Source organism: Miniopterus natalensis, chromosome 2 (assembly GCF_054644295.1).
Source record: "Miniopterus natalensis isolate mMinNat1 chromosome 2, mMinNat1.hap1, whole genome shotgun sequence".
Lineage (NCBI taxonomy): Eukaryota > Metazoa > Chordata > Mammalia > Chiroptera > Miniopteridae > Miniopterus > Miniopterus natalensis.
This window is the reverse complement of record NC_142082.1, coordinates 174846299-174867353: the sequence shown is the minus strand read 5'-3', so window position 1 is coordinate 174867353 and position 21055 is coordinate 174846299. Positions and strand designations below refer to the sequence as shown.

General features: G+C 46.1%; 1 protein-coding gene across 2 annotated transcripts in view; it reads right to left on the bottom strand.

Moving 5' to 3' along the window:
• CHST11 (carbohydrate sulfotransferase 11) overlaps nucleotides 1–21055 on the bottom strand; it is a 222345-nt gene that overhangs the window by 182391 nt on the left and 18899 nt on the right. The window lies entirely within an intron of this gene.

Sequence of the window (21055 nt, the reverse complement as noted above, 5' to 3'; positions counted from 1 at the left end):
TCTGTAAAGAACTTCAGGAACCTCTACTCCACCCATTTTAAAGTTTGTCCAAACTTCCCATATCTATAAAACTAGAGGTCTCTCATGGGTACAGTCCTCAAGTTACAAGCTACTGACATACTTTACTGTAACACAATAGGCTGTTGACTCCTCCATAAAGAACTTCAAGAAACTCACATATACACTTACAAGAATCACAAATCGACTTCTCCTCAGTATACTCCCAGGAAATAAGCTAAGCATCTGAATCCTGACGAAGAGAAAGCTTTGTCTGCCACACAGAGACTCTCATCATTAACGTCTCCCTTGTATTGATCACGGAAGGCAAGCTGTACAATGTTTCCACGACAAGGAGAAAGGAGTAAAGTTTTGCTGCAGTCACTCAATTCAATAGTCCATGACTCCACGCAGATTAAATTCTGCTCCCGAAAGCATATTCAGCCATCATTGATCTCAAAGGCTTTAAACCAAGCAAGATGGGCACTGAGTTCCCCGTAGCTGGCAGCCAGCAGCACTTTATAGACATGTGGCCTAAAAATTAACTGTGTTCTAAGAACAGTATAGAGTAACAGTCTTATCTTCACCACACATAAATTGTAAGCAGCAGTTCATGTTCTCCAACCCCACCTGCCTGGTTCAGAGATCCCCATTTGTCACAGGGCTGCAGACTAGGACCAAACATTACATGAAAGCAAAGTAGGGTTCAGTTAAGATTAGCTAAGAAGTGGAAAATCAGAAAGAAGTATATATATATAAAAAAAAAGAATGCTGCCTATCTCTTGCATAAGGACTACTGTGTGAGATCTTGCTAAATAGAAAATGAATATATAGGTAACTGTATTCCTCTGCCCCACTGAGACCAAGCTCTGGCCAGGGGAATGGGAGCATGGGAACAGAAGTGATGGGAGCCAATTCCAGGCCTGGCTCAGTCAACTCAATGTCTTCATCTATTTCTCTCTCTGGCTGGCTGCCCCCCAAAAAAGATGACCTTCAGAGTGACCTTGGGAGCCTTGTGTTGAAAATGGTAGATCAACAAGATGGAAAGAGCCTGGGTCCCTGAAACGCCAAGTGGAGGTGAGCTACTTAACTAGGAACTCCTGCTCTAAACAGCTGCACAAATGAGATACAAATTCTCTTGTGTTCATTCACCGAGATTTGGGGATTATGATACAGACACTAGTGTCACCTTAAATAATGTGGGCAGTCATGATGAGGTCATTTATAAGTATTTAAGTTAGAGCCCCTACTGGATCTGGGGCTCCCTCACATATGCCCATGCATGAAATCCAGTGTCTAGCGTCACTTGTGACCGTGACTCTAATTATGTGTCTTGTGGCTTCTCCCACAGTCTTTGGTCTTAGAACAACAGTATCACAAGAGTGAGGTCAAACTCCTGTCAATAGTCCTCAACGGGTATTAATTGAGCACCGACTATAAGCCAGGTTCTGCTCCAGATACTAAAGTACAGGGACATGTTTTGCCCCCTTAGAGAAGGGCAAAGAGGAGACCCATCAACAAATACTACACACCAAACATACTGTGAGTTAACAGAAGCAGGTACAAGATATAAAACAGTGGAGTACTATTACTTGTTTGGAGGAAGCTGGTTAGGAAAGTCATCAGAGAAGATACTCTGACAAGGATTTGAAGGATGGTACCAGTAATTCTGGTAGTGTGGAGGTGGTGGAAGTTGTGGTAGTGATGGTACTGATGGTGGTGATGGTGGTGACCGTCTTGGTGGTGGTGCTGGTAGTAATGGTGGGTCAACTATTAGAAGGACTTCCAGCCAAATAAATAATCACAAGTGATATTTCCCACTGCCATCATCACACTTTCTCAAGTTCACAAAAAAGATCATCCCACGTCATAAGAATGATAATTGGATTGGTGAGGGCTTGCTGGTAGTATAAAAACTGTGAGGTTAGTAATTATGGTAAATTACGAGAAGGGCCATCTCTTCACCCTCCCTGACACACTCCTGTGGCCATGTAGCTCCGCGTGCCATTCGGGCAGGGCGCTGCCCCATGCTCTGACTCTAAGCTTGGCCGAGTGACTGGCTTTGGTCAGTGAGATATGAGCAGACATCCCAGCAGTGGATTTACAAGCACTTGTGTGAGTGGTTCTGCTGGCTCCCCCACCTCTGTCATAGCCATGAGGACGTGCCTGGGCTACCCTACCAGAGAAAGAGACATGTGGAGCAGAGTCAAACACCTCAGTCATCCTGCCAAGGCTGTTCTGGATTAGTGACCCTCAGACACGTGTGCAAGGCCAGCCAAGATTATAGAGCCCTCTGACCACCCAGATGTGTGAATAAGCAATGGTTATTAGTGTGTGCTACACAGGCCTCATGGTTGTTTGCTAAACAGTATTGTAACAATAACTGATGGAGTACTATATGTCACCATTCCCATTTTAGGCATGGAGAAACCAAGGCACAGAGAGGTGAAGTAACTTCATCAAGGTTACCCAGCTGGTACATAGCAAAGCTAGAACTTGAAAGCAGGCAGTGGCTCTATAGTCTTTGCTCTGATCCATTTCATTCACTTTGTCTCTCAATAACACAGGAAGAGCTAAATCTTTATCAACAGGAGGCAAAGTGTTCCCTGCCCGGGTTCCCAGATGGGGCCCTCCAGGCTGGGAGAAGGGATCCTGGGTATCCTGCTAATTGGCAGCATTCACCCTCCTCTAGTCATTGATTTAACGTTGGCAGTGACTGGGGCCATCTGCTCTGCCCAGGAGCTCTGCGCAGGCACGCAGGGGGAGCTTGCACACCTGAGCTCTCCCTGCCTTTCCCTGCACCGCACTCACAGCTCAGACCCTTTTCCTCCAAAGGTCCTCCTGGGGACCAGCACCTGGAGCCAGCAGGGCTTCCTCTCCTCCCCACGCTCACCCCCTGCAAGCTCTCCTGCTCCATGGTGTTGTCTTTTCACATTTACCAGGAAACCCAGAAATGCCTGTGGCACCTGCAGCTACTCTCACCTCCCTCATTTCCCCTTCTGGCTTCCAGATTGCTTAAGCCTGGCTCCAGGGTTATCCCGCCTGGAGGGCAACTGTTCTGACAGCCAGCTGTGTATGTCCCTCCTCCCTCCCTGTCCCCTACTCTTCCCAAGTAAAGATGGCTTGGCAAAGAAGGCAGAAGCCTCCGCCAAAATAAAAGGCCTGTTAGAACAGCACTCAGGAGTCAGTGTGTCCTCTCACTCCTCGGCCCAGCCAGGTTTCCATCTCTGCTGAGCACCACGGTAGCAAAGGTGACCTCTGCAACCTCAGCTAGTCCCAGAATCCCCTAGGGTGCTTGCCTGAAATGCTGATCCCTGAGCGATCCCTGAGCTTACCCGGGCCCTGGTGAGTTAGACCTGAGGGACGCCTTAGACGCTCTATTCCTAATGTTCCAGCCTGAGGCTAATGCACTAACACCTGAAAGTGGACAACCTTCAGTTGCAGGCCTAGAACGACACTGGTCAACAGTCAGCAAGTGATGTACACGCTTCACCTCCCATCAGCCTCACTTCAACTCCAGAAGTAGCTGCTACTGCTCGCCCATTTTAGAGATGAGGAAACTGTTGAAATCCTAATCCCCAAAGATGATGGTATTAGGATGTAGGTCCTTTGGGAGATACTTAAATCATGAGGGTGGAGCCTCCCTGAATGGGATTAGTGCCCTTATCAAGGAGGTTCCAGCGAGAACCCCAGATCCTTCCACCAAGTGAGGGCACAGAGAGAAGGAAGAGGGCCCTACCTGGACCATGCTGGTGCCCTGCCCTCTGACTCCCAGCTCCAGCCTTTGAGAAATCAATTTCTATTGTTTATAGCTACTCTGTCCACATTTTGTTATAGCAGCCCAAACAGGCTAAGACACCAAAGTCACACACACCTAGAAAGTGACACAGATGACGTTTGAACTCAGGCCATGCGATGCCATTCACCACCCTGAGACCATTTGGAAAGGTATGTTAGTTAGTCCCACGTGCCAATAGTTCCTTCTCCCTGTAACTAACACCTACAATTACATTATCTAGATCTACAGATTAATGCCTAATCTGAATGTTATCTAAGACCTCGCTCGCTACACCAAGGGTGGTCCCCAGACCGGCAGCCTCAGGATCACTGGGCGCTTGGGAGAAAGGCAGAATCCTAGGCCCTGCCCAGACCTGCTGAATCCAGTTTGAGAAGCGCTGATCAGATACTTATCTCGCTGACTCCACATAAGGAGCTGCCTCTGAATTCTCCCCTCCTGGGTTCTGGGCCTCAGGAGTTTCCAGACTCTAACGGAACATTTATTCATTGTACTTCCTTCAGGAACTCTTTCCTGACAGCTCCCATCAGTCTCTTCCTTCTCTGGCGCATTTTGCACTTGATACTCGGAATTACACACCGTCTACCAGCCACCAATTTAGCACCGGCAGCATCTCCCAGCTGGCTCGCATGTTAATTGTTTCACACGTACAGGGGCGGGGCTGAGAAGTTAAAAGACTGATTGTAGAGGGGATGGAAAGAAATTATCACTCACAAATCATACCATCTCCATCCAATTAAATTTCCAGCAGCCCCGGGTGAAGACCTGAGCTCTGTTTGGGGTGGGGGTGTTTTTTGCCCCACAGCAACCAACAGGTACTCCAACGAGTGTGCATCTTCATAAACTAGGGGAATGAAGTGTCCCTAACAGTAGGCCCTGTTTGCACTAAGTGCCGGCCCTGTGCAAACACGGTCTCTTCAAGGCCCTCGATCAAACCATTGCCTTCCCACCCGGGGCCCTACAGAGATCAGAACCTGAGAACCTCCTCCCAGTTTAATCCCTGCAGTCACCAGATAAATCCGCCAGTCTTCTGTTTCTGCTTCTCCTTCCTTATTTCTTCCAGAGAATCAGAGGCAATGAAGCTAAAATCCTGTAAGTGAGCCCACACCAACCCAGGGCAAAAATGACTGACAGCTTTGTCATCCAACTGAAAGCGCCCAATGCAAAGGACTGGTAATCCCTCCATTAAAACAGGTAACAAAGGGGGGAAGTTTATGTGTGACTTCAATAAATCCAGTGTCATAATCATCGCAGCATTTTGTTCCTATGTCCCTTTCCTGTTGAAGGTTTAAAGTAATGCTTTCTACCCAGTTCACAGAGAAACACCAAGCTAAAAACAAATTGGTCTTACACTGGGGAGACATCAGAGGGCAGAAGACGTCAGATGTTCATCTGCCGTCTTCCTTTCTGGTTCATTTCTAGTATCCTTGGTGCTTTTTGCTCCTGATGGGCCGCATGGCTTAAAACAAACCATTTAAAATTCTCTGTGCCACTTATCGCTAGGCTGGGACTGACAAATGCAAATTCTTACCTCCCAACATGAAAAATGAGACATCATCAAACCCTCAGCAAGCCCCAGGCCCTCTGAAGGGGAGGTGATATTGTATGTTACGGAAATAAAAGGAAAGCTCAGATAGAAGCTGCCAGGTATTAATGCAAAGTATTAAACCAGGAAAAGGCCCAACAGCAACGTTTTATGGAGACGAAGCAAGAACTTCCCCTAAGGAAGGGGGGGAGGCGAAGAACTGAGCTTCTAATCTAATAAATGAAAGCAGAAAAAAACAAACCATTAACAAGGCCTGGCAAATGGACTCAAAAGACAGCTACAGGGAAAAAGAGAAAGAGCTTACGGGTGCTGGATTAAAAGTTCACAATCAAATACTGCAAAGCCGTATGAACCTCTTATTTAGAGGCACGGAAATATACTCATGAAGCGTGTCCCTGCTGGGCCCTGTGCTGGCTGTGACAGGTGCATGGGGCTCAGAGAATGCCCTAGACCCTAGGGTGGCAGTCCTGTGGCCACAGGGAGACAATGGGGGACAGCAAAACAGCAGGGGGACGGAATGAGAAGAGGTGGCATTGAGGATCTAGGCAATACAGGAGGACGCAGTCTGAAGCTGGGAGAACCACTTTTGATAATTCCCCTTCCTTTTTTTTTTTTTTGGTCTGATTCTCCAATGTTGAGCTACCTGCTGTCCAGACTTAGTGTCTATATGATTTACATAATAATTTCTTTATCACCAAAGCTCTCAGACCCACGAGGATGGATCTGTATCTGTCTGTCAGGGTACATTTTCTCCATGTCTCCCCTTGGTTGGTGTTTTTTTTTTTGCAGAAACGTAGAATGTGGCCCAGAACTGCAAAAAGCTAATGGCCCAACAATCAATTGCTGCTCTTGGCTCCCAAAGAACAGCACAGGACTTGGCCTTGGGGTCCCTAATTCATCCCTCCCCACCCCATCCAGGCCGGGGACCAGAAGGAGGCTACAAGCATTTCTCCCTCAACTGTTGGAGCCCCAATGGCTGGTCACAGGCCTCACTCCAACTCTGATCCAGGCCCAAAGACACCCACCCCACCCCTCCCTTCCATCTCCACTCCCACTGGCCTCTACAGAAAACCCAGGCACAGGAGAGTAACTAAAAGTAACCTCCTGCTTCTCAACAGCCTATAAGAAAAGAAGAAAAACCTTCCTTCCCCCCAAAAAGACTGACCAATAAGTATTTGTTGACTTCTTGCTCTATTCTTTGAGATCCACTAAATTGAAAAACAAGAACTATGGTCCAGCAGGGAGGGCTAAATTAAACTAACCCTGGAAGAAAAAGGGCAAAGGCAGGATGACCTCTTACCTCAGTGAGCCACTGAAGGTTGTGGAGCAGGAGAGTGGAAGCCACGTTGACAGGGGTTTAGAAAGATCAGCGAAAGATGAGAGGACATTCAAAACAGAATCACCCCTCTCTCTCTCTGTCTCTCTCTCTCCTGCCAGAGAAGAATATAAACAAAAATAAAAAATAACTTTTCCCTCCAACCACCTTAAAACTGTTATTTTTAAAGTGTCCTCCCTGGCCAGTGTGGCTCAGTTGGTTGAGCTTCATCCTGTGCACCAAAAGGTCGCCGGTTCGAGTCCCAGTCAGGGCACATACTCAGGTTGTGGGTTCGATCCCCAGACGGGGTGCGTACAGGAAGCAGCTGAGCGATGTTTCTCTCTCACATCAGTGTTTCTCTCTCTCTCCCTCTCCCATCCTTTCTCTCTAAAATCAATAAAAACATTTTTTTTTTTAAGTTTCCTAAAAGAAACCCCTTAACAACGTTATCAGCTGCAAAAGACCTTTAAAATCAATGGTTACCTCAAGTATCCCAGCTCTTTAATCTGAATCCTCGCTGTCTCAGGAATCACTGAGTTGCACAAATAACCAAGACCCCCTCCGGCCAAGTCAGATAAACCAGAAGTGAAAGTTGCTGACGTCTTCAGTGAAAAGGGTCTCTTAGGGAAGTTTCCAGCAAAAAAGGGAATCTTTGAAGGTTTGGCCCTCCTGTGAGCTCCATGAATGATTCTGGTCACGAGGGTGAACCCCACCCTGTCTTTCATGGGCCCATCGCTCTTTTCTTCTGCTTTTTCACTGGGTTGAAGGGAAGCCCACCCTGGCAGTTCAATGTTCCCCTAACATCTAATCACTGCCCATTCTATCTGCCTGTGTCCCAGGAATGGCTGGCAATAAAGCCTTTAAAATGAAAGGGACCCATATGCTTAAGAAAGTGAAGAAGCTGCATCTGACCCATGCACAGACCAGAAGGGAGAGGAGACACCCCTTTCAAAGACAGCAACTCTCATGCAGATGAAAGGGGGGCCCAACATCCCTGAAGCTATAGGATCGATCAAGGTAGGGGACAGGAAGATTGCAAGATGCCCAACAGCGGCCTAACAGTCCTGGGGGCCTTAGAGAGGGTGGAAGAAAGAAGACAGAAGACAGAAAGGGCAGGCGAAAGTCAATGAAGGCCAAGAAACTTTGGCCCCTCATAGAAAAACTCAGAAAAACTAAAGAAGAAAACTCCAAGAAAACTATTTGCAGAGAAAATGGGACGTGAACTTTTTTTTTCACACACAGGGTACTCAAGAAGTTGTAAAAGCATCAAAGGAATGAAAGGGTGTATGAGTTTGCTGGGGCTGCCATAACAAAACCCCACCGACTGGGGGCTTAAAAAACAGAAGGTCACTGTCTCCCAGTTCTGGAGGGTGGAAGTCTGAGCAGAGTGGACTTCTGAGGCCTCTCTCCTTGGCTTGCAGATGGCCGCCTTCTCCCTGTGTCTTCACATGGTCTGTCCCCTGTGAGCGTGTATCCCTGCGGAGTCTTTCTGTGTCCAAATTTCCTCTTACAAAGACACCAGTCAGACTAGATTAGGGCCTGTCCATATGACCTCATTCTAACTTAATCACTTCTTTAAAGACCCTATCTCCAAATAGAGTCACATTCTGAAGTCATGGAGATTAGGGCTTCAACATATATATTTGGAGGGGACACAATTCAGCCCCTAACAAATGATAATGAGGTAACTATCCTCTAAGGCACCCCACCTTTTAAGTGACAATCCTATTTTTCCAGGTATTTGATGTACCTTAGCTTGTTAAATCTTTGCACAGGTCCCCTGAGGCAGGTACTGTCATTCACAAGTCATAGAAACGGGTTCCAAGTGTCACACAGTTAGAAGGTGGCTCAATCATCCACAGGCACAACCAGAGAGGTAGGTCTGAGCCCAGGATGGGGCTGAGCAGACTGGCCGTCCCCTGTCCAGTGGAAAGGCTGTCCCTGGATGGCAAGTTCTTTCAGACAACCCCCACCCCCAGTTCAATGATCCCCAGAACACACCAAACTCATCCTTCAAACTCTATCCTGGATTTTGTGACAGGAAATGATCCATCCATTTCTCAAATTGGTCTTATTTTTTTTTTAAAGTTTTAGGGCATTACTCTGTGAGTTGAGTCTTTATGGAGACTTCATTTTAGTGCCAAAATAAGGAAACGGTAAACAAAACTTATCAAAGAGTGAGGAGTGGCCCTGCAGATTTAATTGGCCCTGGTCGATGGCCCTGTGCCATTATTTACGGATAGGATTAGCAGATGTGAGTGTGAAATTGCTCCCCTGACCTGGAATAACGTAATGTGTTTTTCCTAATGTAACTTGAAGCATTTGTTAAGACGACAGTCCAACACAAACATAAGAACTGATATGGGGAAGTGTGGCCAGCAGTCACTTCCCCAGCACCTAAAGGGAACTGGACTAATAGGAGGCCTAATCAAGAAGCAAAATTAAATAAGATAAAGAATAACAGAAATTAAACCAAATATTGGACATTTTCTCATTTGACAGGCATGCCAGTGTTCCCATGGCTTTCCATACAACCTGGGAGATCTAAGAATGAGCCTCTAACTCATTCATTCAACATCCTCCCCTCCTCTCACACACACAGAATAGAAACAGAATTCAGGAATTAAATAGTGGCAAGAAAAATGCTCAAAACGAGCTGTCTCTTTCCTCACTTTCTCTATTATTTACTCAAGAGTTATGGGAATTCAAACCAGAAAAGTCAAGTCCTTTACAAGCTATGGGCTTAAAGAGACTTGGCCACTGTCTGTGCTGCCCTGGCTTTGGGCTGCCACATGAGGCTTCCTTGATGACTGAGGCATGAGCCTTATTCCAGAATCTTCTTATTCCTGAGCCCACCAAGACACTGCATCTTCGAGGAAGGATCTCCTTATCTATCTTTCCTGGCATGGGTCAGCTCGGGGTTTTACACAGTTTAGTTACTTGGAAAGAGGAAGGCAGAGGCTTCCCCGAAAGTCCAACAGCCGGGTTCAAATCTCCAAATGCTGGTTTTTACTCAGCATGACCTTCAGTACGTTATTTCAATTTTCTGAGCCTCAATTCCCTCATCTGTAAAATGAAACCTTCCTCATAAAGTTGAGATGAGAACTGAGTCATGCAAGGTGCTTAGAAGGTTTAATGAACAATAAACAGTAGCTATTAGTTTCTATTAGTGCACTGATTACACCGTGTATTGATTCCATTTTATAATGATTATAATTTATGGGTTGAGTAGAACAATGAAGTAAAAAGTAGTAAAACTGCACTGTTTAACCATAATGAGATACCACCTTATACCCATCAGGATGGCGATTATCAAGAAACGGAAAATAACAAGTGTTGGCAAGGATGTGGAGAAACTGGAACCCTTATGATAGTTGGTAGAAATATAAAATGGTGCAGCTGCTATGGCGAACAGTATGGCAGCTCCTCAAAATATTAAAAATAGAATTACCATATGATCTAGTAATCCTGCTTCTGGGTATATAGCCAAAAGAATTGAAAGCAGGATCTCAAAGAGACATTTGCATATACATGTTCATAGCACCTATTCAAAATAGCTGCCCAGCCGGGCGTGGCTCAGCGGCTGAGTGTCGACCCAGGATCCAAGGGGTCGCGGTTCGATTCCCGGTCAGGGCACATGCCCGAGTTTCAGGCTCTGTCCCCAGTCAAGGGGTGTGCAGGAGGCAGCCGATCAATGACCCTCTCATCGCTGATGTTTCTCTCTCTCTCTCCCCCTCTCCCTTCTTCTCTCTGAGGTCAATGGAGATATATTTAAAGGAAAAAAAATAGCCAACTGCTGGAAGCAACCCTTGTGTCATCTTGTCCATCAATGAATGAATGGATAAAGAAAGTGTGTTACATACATTACAATGGAGTATTAATCAACTTTAAAAAGGAAGAAGATCTGATACATACTACAGCATGGATGAACCTTGAGGATACTATGCTAAGTGAAATAAGCCAGTCAAAAAAAAAGACTATTACGGTATGATTCCACTTTATGAGGTATTAAGTAGTCAAATTCATAGAATCAGAGGGTAGTTATCAGATGCTGGGAGTACGGGACATGCGGAATTGTTTAACAAATACAGTTTTGCAAGATGAAAAAGTTCTGGAGATCTGAACTGTGAATATATGTAACACTACTGAGCTTGTACATCTAAAATGGTTAAAATGCTAAATTTTATGTTATATGATTTTTATAATTTAAAAATTTTTAATTCCTTTTTAAAATCTCCAAAACAACAACAACATAACTGCAGCGTTTAAATGATTTAAAAAACTAACTCTAAATGCCTCTAGTCAATCAGCTAGTCCCCTACCCCCCAACCCCAGAGTTACTATTCTGAATTCAAGGTGACTTACAGAACTAATACGCCTACAAAATTGCTGAAGTGGTGGAACTCATGGTGGATTGGAGGAGTTTCGAGAAGTTGAAAAGAAGTATTGACTTAGAACAGATTCTATTTTAATGCTTTGAGACAAAATCCTTTCCCTAGAAAATTGCCTCCAACTCACCGCATGCTCAGAAGTGGAGAGCGTGTTTGTCATTTCTGAGATGTTATCACTGAGCCACTGGAATAAGAGCAGTGATAAGAAGCATTGACATGGGCTGTGGTGGTTCCCAGGCAGTGACAGTGTGGGGCGCAGGCTCTGTCTTTCACCTGGCATCCCTTCAGAGGAGACCCTGTTGGAGATTTAGGGAAATCAATCCAATTCTATCCACCCATCTGTAGCCCCAAGTCTTATTGCAGTGAGTGGGTTACAAATAGCAAACAGCTCAGTTCTGCCCTAGGGAGTGTCCCAACAATGGATTAAATGCTTCAGAAGGGACTGCCCTCCACAGACCTTCAATGTGTCTCCTTACATACAAGATCCTCTTGTCCTTCCCTTCTGACCAGGATGAGTCACTGCCAGCAATGGCCCGAGCCAGAGTCCAAGGGCCATCAAATCAGCCCTGCATGGCCCACCCGAAGCCTGCTTTCCTAGTACAGCTCCTAGGAAATTAACGCCTTCACCATTTCTGAAGGTTTTGACACATATTTATACATAGTATTATATCCACTTCTCTCACATAGGACATTTCCAAAGCCACTCAATTACAAGCCAGCGTGTCTGTTCATTCACGGGGCACCTCGCACCTAATAGGCATTCAGCAAATACCTGTTGACGGATTGACTGGTGCACCCTAAAAACACCTCTGTCTGTCTATTACAGAACAAATTAAATAGCCCAAGACCTATCTGGTTCCAGGCAAAAACGTTCTCTTCGCATCCATCCTGGGGTGAGAGAGCAATGAAGATCTTGTCAGGTGGCTGGACAGCAGCTCTAAAGTCAGCACTGGGGTCAAAGCCCCACGCCCTTGAACATGACTGGCTGAGCTACATACGTTGCTAGCAAACCCAGGAGCCTTCGCACACCATTTCAATTACTGTTCTGTTGCACTTTCTGATCTTCCTTTGTTCAAGAAAATCTAACTTGGCTGAAAGCCAGTAAGAAAGTTATAGGTAAGAGTAGACATGAATTCAACTTGAAATTTTCCCTCAGTTATGTCCTGGATTCCTGTTAATAAAACCTTGGTCAGCTCCACTGATGTCATGCCCCGTGGTGGTACCTCCAAGCTGAGCCTTGCTGCAGAAGCACACTTCAACAGCTGAAAGCGTTCATTTCAAAAAGGAACTCCATTCCAGACTCACAGCTTCCCGGGGGCATTGAAAGAGACTTATTCATTCTGTGAGTCAACACTAACACTTTACTGAGGTCTTATTTTGGAACAGGCACTGGGGTAGTGTCAAGGATACATTCGAGGATGGAGAGACAAAGGCTCTGCCCTCAGGCAGCCTTCATTCTGACTGCGGGATATGGGTAATACCAACGAAAAAGAAGCAGCTAATTTCAGGGAGTCACGCGTGATTTGAAGAAAATAACAGAGGGTAAAGACGGTGGTGGAATAAGGGGGAATCTTTTAGAACAGATGGTCAGATTGATGGAAACCAGGCAGTCTTCAAGAACAGCATTCTGGGTAGAGGGACCAGCAAGTGCAAAGGCCCTGAGGCAGTTTTTGAGACAGAAAGAAGATCCATATGACTGGAGCACAGCAAGGGAGACGATCTAGCAGGAGATGATCATAAAGGTAGACAAGGCCTGGGTCTTGATGAGCCTCGACGACTCTGTAAGTGGTGAAAATTTCAGCCCAAGTGCAATGGGAAGTTCTGGAGAGTTTTAAGGGAGGGACTTAAGGTGAACTGATTTTTGCTTTGACAAATCTCTTGAAGACTGCTATGGAAAGAATAGATCATGGAGGTTGGGGGCAACTCTCCATTATGTGGACTTTGCTTATGGGCTCTCGCTAAATACTCCTGTCTATCCTACCCCAGGTCATTCTCAGAAAAATCTGGATTAAATGAAATGGGTGCAGTGGATTAGCTGACAATTCTCTCTGATGGTCATGAAGGGAGATATCTGGGGGAAATCTAACAGAATTTAATATGTACCCAGGGAGAGGCTACTTGTAGTGAGCTTAGAACCATGCCTAAACACAACAGGCTCTCAGAAATATCTATTGGATAAACAAGTAAATGATTCAATATACTGGGTCCTCTAGGCTCAATGCTAAGAGATCAAAAAAGTCAGAGACCTAGAGACCTCCCCTGACACCAGCTCAGTTCGGGGGTCACAGGAGGGCTCTCAACAAGTCAGAGAAAGGAGTGAAATAGAAGCAAAAGGAAAAGCTTTGCCGAAGATGGCCCTGTATTTTTCTCTTTGAACTATGTTCAATATTTTATTACATCTCAAAGCTTACTTGAGAATTTTGGAAACAGTTCAAAAATCTGCACTCCTGAGATCGAAATGTTGTCTCTTCAGACCCATCACACATATTAAATCTTTTTTTTTTTTTGAAATGTCAGTTCTTGTGATGAATCCATCCTCTCTTCAAAGGGTGAAAAGAGAAACTCAGTTTCTACTTCTCTAATTCCCCTGACCAATGTTTGGCAAAAACAGTTTCAAGACTTAACATCTCATAAAACTGCGGCGTCAAATCCGACCTCTCTCTCGATTTTGTTGAACGTTTCAAGACAGGAAATCGCCAAGCTCCAACCTTGATCTGGGAATAGTGCGGGTTCAGGGCTGAACGCTGAGAGGGTGAAGTTTTCTGACAAAATCTTATATTGTCTGTAATGTACCTTAAAACACGGTGGCACCAACTGCGTGCCATAGTGTATGCCCATTTTAAACTAGGTGCAGTCAGGTAATATGTAAGGTCCCTAAACAGGAAACACACACTGCCAGGGTGGTTAGTAACTGGAAGATGACAATCAGGCCCTGGCCAGGTAGCTCAGTTGGTTAGAGTACGGTCCCAATATGCCAAGGTTGTGGGTTCGATCCCTGGTCAGGGCACATACAAGAGACAACGAACGAATGCATAAGTAAGTGGAACAACAAATCCATGTTTCTCTCTCTCTCTTCCTCTCCTTTCCTCTCTCTCTCTCTAAAACCAATAAATAATTTTTTTAAAGAAAGATGACAATCAGAAGCCCACTCCCCACTGGCGGTCTAAGGGCCCATCTGCAATCTTTATTGCCCATATGCACCAAAGGGTGGGAAATTTAGCACCATGAATATGAGAAATAATTTCACATGGTGAAGTGGTTTGGCTAGACTTGTCTGCTCTTCCTCGACACTTTTAGGCCAAGACTGGCATCTTTCAGAGTACACTCTGGCCCAGAGCACCGCCAGACATTTTCAGGGGATTCTGTCACCTAATCCAACTAGAAAGCTGACTGCTGTCCCCCAGAACTTTCTCACTTGAGTGACAGAAACTTCCATGCAAGGTGCCTCAGAGAACCTAAGAGAACAGACAACTGGGGCTTCCTTGGGTTCCAAGTACAAGCTACAGTGAAGGTTGACGTGGCTGCTTGCTCAAAAATATACATGAGGCAGGATTTGGTCTAAGGCTGCTGTCATCTTAACATCCCCAAGATGGATTATATGAGAGCTCAATGGCCCTCCACACCTTTGAAATGCTGGAGACACAGATCTCTGCCCAGACACGCCAGTAAGAGTTGTTGTGGGTTGAACTGTGTCTCCCCAAAATTCACATGTTGAAGTCCTAACCCCTAGTGCCGCAGAATGTGACTGCATTTGGAAATGGGCCCTTCGAAGAGGTGGTTAATTTAAAATAAGGCTGTTAGGATGGGTGCTAATCCAAACTGATTGTTGTCCTTGTAAGAAGAAGAAATTTTGACACAAAAAGACACCAGGGATGTGAGGAAACAAAGGAAAGATCTTGTGAGAACACAGCAATGGGGCAGCCGTCTGCAAGCCAAGGAGAGAGGCCTCAGGAGAAACCAACCTGCCAATACATTGATCTTGGACTTCCAGCCTCCAAAACTAAAAGAAAAACAAATTTCTGTAGTTGAAGCCACCCAGTCTGTGGTATTCTGTTAAGGTGGCCTGAGCTAACACAATGGTGAACAATAAACAGGTTTAGGTGGGCTGAGATACAGAGTGAATGCTCACTCTCCATGGTGCCTCAACCCAGACCAGCTTCTGTGGACAGAGCAAGCCTTTCTCCTGGGACACTCATTCCTTGCGCAAAGTCCCATTCCCAGAAGTCTTGGGCCCCTGCCCTGTGAGTTTAATTAAAAAAGAAAACCCATAAGTTGTCAGATAGCGTGTGTCTGTCTGAAAATTTTTACCAGTATTTTAAATGTGCAAAGAATACATAGAAGAAAACGCAGATAATAAAATGATCTGTAACCCTATGACTCACCTGGGAAGATTCACCTTTTCCTTTCTTTTTACAAAAATGAATACATCCTGTTACAGGCGCATTGTAACAGGATTCTTAACCTAAAGGAGCCAGGAATCTGTGTTCAACTGGTGATCCTGGAAGAAATTTGTCCGCCTTTCCAAGTCCAGCTTCCTCAGCTGTAAATTAGGAAATAAGAACCTCTCCAAAGCTGCTGTATTAAACAAGATACTGTTTCTACAGAGGCCAGCACAGCATGTACTGGGCACCCAAGGAGAGGAGCCACTATTAGTCTAGTAATTGCTGGGGACAATGGGGCATTTTCAACAAGAATTTCTGATGGAGTCATGGGTGGGGAGAAGACTGCAGGTAGGCAGATCTACAATCACCCACAGCTGTGTTCTTCATTTATACAGGGTCCACTGTGGAGTCATCAAAAGCAAGGTGAGGCTTTAAAATATCTCACCCTGAAATGTGGCTTGCTTTTGTTTATCCCTCACTCTATCCAAGTACCCCTCTTTATAAAAACCTAGTTCTATGGGATTGCTAGTTGGAGTATTATTTATATGCATAACCACGGTACAAAGCTAGCAAGCCTCCCCCCCCCACCCCGTGCCTTTAAACACTCCCCCCAACCCCCATCAGAATCCGTTTCAGCTGTAACACGAGTGGAGGTGAAGCCTCGAGTCAGGGGTCTCTCCACTCCCAGGGAAGGTCTCTTTCCTCTCGTGCTTAGGGGCTCTTTCTAGCTCTGAGATTTCATGAGCCTATGATTCAGTTTCTCCTGCGGAGTGCCCTGGCAATCTGGCCTTTCAGGTGTGGTCATTAAAAGCGCACCATGGTCAAGCCTGACTGAAAAGTTCCAGGAACACACCCTCCAGACCATCTCATCAACCAGGAGATGGAACCAGAACTCACAGCTCATGAACTTGGCCCGGCTGTCAAACCCTCACGCACGCATGGCTGTGAGGCCCAGCACTAAGCTCCGGCTAATGAACCCCACAGTCCAGCTATGCTGTGTCACGAACAGGCAAAAAGCCAGCCCCCCAAATAGCTGAGGTCATCGTTTTCAAGAGCCTGGCACACCACGGTCCATCCTCAGACTCCCGCCTAAACAGCCATGAACCACAGAATGGGCCTCACATCCAATCGTGTTTCCTACGGTTAACATAAAATTCACACCGACTCTAAAACCCTTTTCCCCCGGGGATGGGAAGCGAGGCGAGGAAGCTGTGAGACATCTGCTCAAGAATACAGACTGGTGATCATATTTTCCCTAAAGAGAACAATCTAAAGGTCAAGCAGGAATGACTGGCGGCATCATGCGCTGGATGTCGCCCAGCAAAGGGAAACTCACAGCGCAGGAGGCAAACGAAGCCCAGGCAGGGAAGGCTGTGAGGGAAAGAGGAGACAGACAGACAGACACACACACGCGCAGCTGTGCGATGATTTACACTCCAGCTTCAAACCAAGACCCGATTCACCTTGGATCTCCCCACTGCCTAAAAATGGTGTGTCAGTAATTACGACCTGAGGTGCTCCCAACCGAGGGGGAAGGGGGGCCAGCAGGGAGTCTGTAGTCCGAGCCTTTTCATTTTCCCACTGTTTCCACTTTCAGCTCAAGCGCTCCTGATAAGCCCTGCTGATCACAAAAGCACTGTGGTTACCACAGGAGAGCTGCTTTGGATTGGAATTCAAGGTTCCCCATGATCTGCCTCCAGAGTCTGACAATGCATGTGTCATAGGCAGTTAGACAGACATGAGCAGAGCAAGGACAACGGGCCAGGTACAGAAGGTCACCAGGGTGGAGAGGCCCTGGTGCCTAGCAAAGGACAACTGTAGGGTGAGACCTTGCCCACAGGGTGGCCTTTCCTCCCCTAGCATGTCGCTGGTCCTGCAGTTTGGACCCCCTGGCCTTTCCTCCCTAGAGATAACATCTAGGCCTCAGTTGTATTTCAGCTCTAGACCCAGAAAAGCGGCAAAACCAGAAAAGTGACCCCACAGCTCACCTCAGAACTAGCTGCATTGGATAATGATCCCCTGCCCTGGTGGGTACCAATCAATCAGTAGAGACCTAGACCCTGGAAGAACACTGGAAAGTGTTCCTAGATCCTGGAAAGCTGCTGAATAGTCTATTGAGATCTTCGCCTGGGACCTCCCCTAAAATCTCTACCCTTAAAACCCTTAGGATGGGGAACCACGCGCTCTCCCTCCCGGGAGCGCATCTGTGCCTTTCCCTTCCTCATTCCCCTCCCCATCCCCCAGGCTCATCACCTTTACCTTCCTCACCTAAGCTCCAAGGGCCCTTCCTTTGCCTCTATAACTTGTTTCCTAAGCCCATGTCTTCTACAAATTACTTCTACCGCTGTAATTTTCCAAATAAATGTTCTCTTATAGTGTGAGTCTTGGCTCTGAATTCCTTCTGAGCCAGAACCCAAGTACTGAGGTTGCTGAACCTAGATCCAGTGGTACCCAACCAGTCTAAGACCTGATGCCTTTCCGGCCATCTCCAACATTATGGTGCTGTGGCTTGGATTTTGTGGCAGGATTCCAGAGTAGTCCACTCAGGACCACCTTGCAGACCCGGACCGTGCTAGGTACCAGCAGGGGCCCATTGTTCCCCACCAACTCCTTGCTTTGCATCCAGCGGACTTGGGTGAGTTTCTTGGAATTCCAGACCTCTTTGTTTTAAGGTAAGAGTCTGGCATTTTAATTCAATTATAGATTTTTCACCTCTTGCCTCTCCTGCTTCTGTCATTTATCAGGAAAAAAAAGAATATCCGCCAGCAGCCCATGGTGACCCTGGGCCAAAAGCAGCCATGATGCCGCATGTATCTGGGTACACATGTCCCTAAATTATACATGGAGTGAGTATATTGAACATGTCACAGTGTTGTTTTATTTTTCAGGAAGATTTCAACAGCCAATTTTAAGGCTCTTATTTCGGTCACAAGATTAAGTCTTGGAGGCTTTTCCCTGAGCTCTTCAATCAAGGCACTGTGAACATATACAGGAGGATTCCACCTGCTGGCTAGAATTCCTGCCGGCCCAGGTATTAGGCTGATTGATCTCAGTTGCCATTTTGGTTTTGCTAGAAGGCTCCTCCAAGGCTCTCAGCACTGTTCCAACTGATATCATTGGTACAGCTCAACTCAAGTTCTGGGCGATTTCCGTTCATCAAACTTTGCCCTATATTGGGTAACAGCAACCCCAGTTTGCTTTGGGAACCATTCTCCCCTACACTCAGCACAACTCTTGGACTGGACATATGACCCCAGCCACACCAATGAGATTCATTCATTCATTCATTCATTCATTCACTGGCATATTTACTGAACACTTACTATATGCCAAGTTCTATTCTAGGAGCTGGGGAAATGTCAGTAAACAAAATATAAAAATCCCTGCCCTCATGGAGTTTACATACCGAAGCCTTTGAGGGTGAGATGGAGGCTGAAACTGTTGGCAACCATCTTGCCACCACAAGGAGAGAGATAAGGCATGAGAGACCAGATCCTAGGACCCTTGGACTTTTTCAGTTCCCAGCACCAAAAAAGTAGTTCCTTTTTTGCTTAAACCAATGTGAATGGGATTATGGGGAGGGATAATTTGCATCTAAAGATTCCTGACCAAGTACCTTCAGACTTCCTCAGAAAGGTATTTGAGGCAAGTTTGGAAATGCCAAGTAAAGACAGGTAAACTTTCTGAAAATGGCCCATCCTTCAACATTCCTTACCCCAGGCATTGTTTTAACAGCTCCTTCCATGTTGTCATTTCCAGCTGTAAAAAAATTCTCCCTCCAATAACCTCCTAAAATGGAAGAACAGGTTCAGGTTCAGGTTCAGGGCCTCTCCCACTGTGCATTAAGAACCAAACCATATCAACAGCCCCCCAGTGACCATAAATGAGATGTTCCCAGCTGCCTCCTGGAGCTCTTAAAAATTGCCTGCCACTGCTGAGGGCTACAAGTAACATCACCTTTATTTCCCACACGGCTAAGTCACAGTGGTTTTCCTCCAGGTGGTTACTGGGTCCCAGTGTTTCTGATAACAGCTTTCAGTCCCAGGCAGGCCCCACCACGCTGGGGCACTCTGTATGCTCACTGTTAGGAGTGTCTGAAGGAGACACACAGACAACCGAAGTTAACTGACCACATCCTCTTTACCAGGAAACCTAATAGCCAGCTATTTTAGACCCCTTCTCACTTCCCCTCCTCCATTTCCACCACAGTGCTAAGTTGCTGGGAGTCAGGGTGTGCATAAAAGAAAATATGAGAAGAGAGACGGCGACAGCTCCAAACTTCTGATATAAAAAGGCTTATGGGAGAGACCACCTGGTGGAAGAGAGGTGGTAGGCATTGCATTTGCATTAAAAAGTTGCATTTTTCCTAAGTGTGTCTTTTGGGGTGATTTGGTGTGGGTTGGTGGAAACTGTGGCAAGCTAAAGTTTCCCCAAGCCACCCCAGGGTGCTGCCACTAGGGTAGTTTACACCCAGTCTCACTCCGATATCAAGAATAAGTGATTTTCCATTACTGTCTCAAAGAAATGAAATAAAACGCAAAGATTGCTATGTAAAAATGTTTATCATGGCTTTTTCTTCTTTTTTTAAGAGAAAATCTTGTAAAATATTCAAGAAAAGAGAATGATGAACTAGATCCAGGTGTCCCCTCTGGAGGCCCAGGCAGCAGAGATGTCACACAGGAAGCCCCCATCTGCCGCCTGCACGTGTGTGTGAGTGTACATGTAAATATCTTTCATTTTTAAAAAAGAAAAAACACTGTCATGGGTTGGACTTGGTTTTGCTTTTCATTCCACTTCCTCTTTAGGGGAGCCTTTCCCCCCAAACCTGAGAGCTTCACCAAGAAGCAGTTTCCCAGAGAGGTTTCGTTGTCGGGAGACTGCTAACCATCACCCTTCTGAAAGTGGTAGGAGGCATGTAAAGAATCAGCGCCACAGTCCTGGCTGATATGGCTCAGTTAGCTGGGCATCGTCCTGGGCACTGAAAGGTTTCTGGTTCAATTCCTAGTCAGGGCACATGCCTGGATTGAGGGCCGGATGCCCGAGCTACGGGCTCAGTCCCTGGTAGGGGGAGTGCAGGAGGCAGCCTGTCGAGGTTTTGCTCTCACGTCGATGTTTCTCTCTCTCCCTTCCTCTCTCCTAAAGATCAATAAAAAATCTTTTGAAAATAATTAGTGCCACGGCCCTTGCCGAGTAGCTCCGGGTAGCTCAGCTGGTTATAGCATGGTCCCAATACACTAAGGTTGCAGGTTGGATCCCCCAGTCAGGGTACATACAAGAAGCAACCAATGAGTGCATAAACAAGTGGAACAACAAACCGATGTTCCTCTCTCTCTCCAAAATCAATAAATTTAAAAAGTTAAAAAATAAAAAGAACCGATGTCACAATATCTTGGTCCTGGTCACTGAACGAACTCCCTCACATCTAAATTCCTTCCTCACACCGGCTGTGGACCATTGAGCGCACAATGCCTCATGGAGCTATTACCATGTCCTATCAACTGTAAAGCAATTGTCCATTTGCCTTCCAGCTCAGGGATCGTCCCGCTATACACTTTCCCTCTCACCCACAGAAGGAGGTTTTCACACAGATAACTAGCCTGTGATCTGCACACAGAAGTAAGATCTTTG